Raw genomic sequence first — 3,413 nt, 5'->3', positions numbered from 1 at the left:
TCCCTGGGGAAGGATGTCATGCTTGGTAGGGTGGAGGGTCGATGAAAGAGGGGGAGGCCTTCAATGAGATGGATTGATATGGTGGCTGCGATGATGGGTTCAAGTATAGCAGGGATTGAGGGGCTGGCGCGGGATCGGGCAGTGTTTCGTTCTGCTGTGCATGGGGTCACTATGAGTCGGAAATGACTCGACGGCACTTAACAAGAACAACAACATTCACCCCCAAATTCTCTCTCAATTGTTAAAATTTCCTTTTAATGAATTCATGCATGCAAAAAAAAACTATCAATATTGTTGTCTTGAAGGGCTTTCTTCCAAATCATTCTAACCTGCCCCATGTGAACTCACTGATTTCTAGCTTTGATTCAGAGTTACCATTGTAACATCTCTCTTCAATATTATCCTGAGGTTTCATCTTTTCAGGACAGGATAATCTATTTCCTAGATTCTGTATCTTTCTCTCTATTGATTTGCTTACCAATTTTGGTTAAATAACTCCTTCAGTAACTTCCAGTAGAAGGAGGTATGGGAGATAAGTTTTTCAGAGTTTGCATTCTGGAAATTGTCTTTAGTCAATTTAATTTATGAAATACAATATGACTTCTTATAAGGATATGAAATAATTCTTCTAAATTTGACAGAATTTTCCTCAGATTTTTTGAAGAAATTTCTTCCCTGCATTCTAGTTTATAGTGTTGCTATGGAGAAGTTGAAAGCCATTCTGATGTCTTTAATATATAGTTAAGTCACCTTCTTATTTCCTCTGTAGACATTCAAGATATTATCTTTTAATCCAGAGTTCTGAACTTTTATGATGATATACCAGGTGCAGGTATATTTTGATCTCCTATTCCTAAACTGTCAAATTTTTCAATTATGGGAAATTTTCTTAAATTATTTCTTTTATGATTTCCTCTCTTCTATATTTTTGTTTTGTGTAGAACTCCAGTATCTTGGACGTTGTACTTCCTGGATGAATTGTCTATATTTATTGTTTTTCTCTAGTTTTCATCCCTTTTTTATTTTGCTCCACTATCTCATTGATCCTTTAATTTTATCTTCCAGTCCTGATATTTAATTTTCCATTTCTGCTATCATATATTTTATTTCCAAGATTTCCTCCTTTTCACATATTATTATTTTTTCTTTTTTAAAAAAGTACTGTTCTTATTTTTTAGATAAAATGCATCTAATAATTTCTTTAATTTTATCAAAGTTTCTGGGTGGTATAAACAGTAAATGTGCCTGGCTGCCAAGCAAAAGATTCAAAGTTCAAATCCACTCAGAGATGAGTCAGAAGAAAGGCCTGGAGATCTACTAAAAAACCAGCCATTGAAAACCCAATGGAGCACCTTTTTATTCTGACACACATAGGGTTGCCATGAGGTGGAATCAACTCCATGGCAACCCTTTTTGTAGAAGTTGGTGTTTTTAATGATACCAGTGATATATTTTTTAAGTTATAATTTATTTGCATAGACTCTGCTTCCTCAAGGTGGGAAATAATGCAGTCAGAATGATAAACTGAGACCTCCTGCTCCAGACTCTTCAGTCTATCTACCATGTCAAAGAAACTTTTAATGTGTTTTTTTTTTTCCAGAAAAACTGGTTGATAGGACCACATTCTGCTCATTAAAAAAAACAAAACAAACAAACAAACAAACAAAAGCAGATTTAATTCTAATGAGCTTGCTTCATTGCATATGAGGATATAAGAAGGAGGACAATAAATAAGTTAACTCTAGAACTTTTATCCAATTGGATCCTGTTACTTGAAAGCAAAAGAGATGTAGTCACTAGTGTAAGCCACAAGCCAAAAATCAACACAGAATGAAAGTAAAAAAAGTCACATAATTGAATCCTTAAAAGCCAAAATAGTATCAAGTAGAAAACTTTCTTTTAAAACAGATTAAATTGAATTTCCATTAATCATGACAGCAAACTTGCTGAGTACCCAATGGCCATTGAATATGACAGGAAGTTATTAGTCAATACAGAATATTTTCCCAAGAAACCATTATATGCTCATTGCTATTCCCAGGAATTCATGTAGATTCAAAGATGTAGCATTACCTTTAAGGAAGTTTATGATCAATCTGGGAGAGAGTATACATATAAAAAAATATGAAGACAGTTTGCAACAATAACCTGTTTATGATATTCACTGCTCATGCCTCCTATTTGATCCAAGATAAAGCACAAACTCCTTATCATGACTTGTAAAGGCTTACTTAATCTGACTTTATTTTTACCTCTCCCTTCTTTACTCCTCCAATCTCAACCTGCACTATACATGCTAGCCATCATTAACCATCTGTAGATCCCAGACTATCATTCTTCATAACTTCCCTGCCTTTCTAATGTCCCAAATGAGAACCAACCTCCTCCAAATCCTCCTGATAGTCCTTTCTCTTGTGCATAAATATATATTTTGTTTGGAAAACTTTTATTCAATTCCTGATATTTAGTTTAAGTGTGATTTCCTCCATGAAATGCATTTGAAAAGAGGTTCTACTTCAGTGATAGGCAAAATGAGATACCATGTTTTACTTACCAACATATTGTTGTTATTGTTAGGTGCCATCGAGTAGTTTCCAACTTATAGCGACCCCATGCACAGCAGAACAAAACACTGCCCGATCCTGCACCAGCTCCATGATCCCTGCTATACTTGAGCCCATCATCGCAGCCATTGTGTCAATCCATCTCGTTGAAGGCCTTACCCTCTTTCGTCGACCCTTCACCTTACCAAGCATGACATCCTTCTTCAGGGAATGGTCCCTTCTGACAACATGACCAAAGTAGGTGAGACGAAGTCTGGCCATTCTCTGTTCCAAGGAGCATTTCGGGTGCACTGCCTTCAGGACAGATCTGTTAGTTCTTTTAGCAGTCCATGGTACGTTCAACATTTTTTGCCAGCACCACAACTCAAAAGCATGCACTCTTCTTTGGTCTTCTTTATTCATTGTCCAGCTCTTACATGCATACGAGGTGATTGGAAATATCATGGCTTGTGTCATGCGCACCTTAGTCCTCAAGGAGACATCCTTGCTCCTCAGCACTTGAAACAGTTCCATCACGGTTGACCTTCCCAGTGCTACACGTCGTCTAATGTCCTGACTGCTGCTTCTATTGGTATCAGTTGTAGAACCAAGCAATGTGAATTCTTTGACAACCTCAATCTTCTCTCCATTTATTGTGATATTGCTCATTGGCCCAGTTGTGAGGATTTTTGTTGTCTTTCTATTGAGACATAATCCATACTGCAGACTGTATTCTTCAACCCTCATCAGTAAGATGCCTCAAGTCATCCTCACTTTCAGCAAGCAAAGTTGTCTCATCTGCGTATCTCAGGTTGTTAATTCTTCCTCCAATCCTGATGTCATGTTTTTCTTCATATAGTCCAGCTTCTC

This window comes from Orycteropus afer, unplaced genomic scaffold (assembly GCF_000298275.1).
Source record: "Orycteropus afer afer isolate SDZICR_OR568_19922 unplaced genomic scaffold, OryAfe1.0 scaffold00025, whole genome shotgun sequence".
Lineage (NCBI taxonomy): Eukaryota > Metazoa > Chordata > Mammalia > Tubulidentata > Orycteropodidae > Orycteropus > Orycteropus afer.
The sequence above is the reverse complement of the archived record's forward strand: the minus strand, read 5'-3'. Positions refer to the sequence as shown.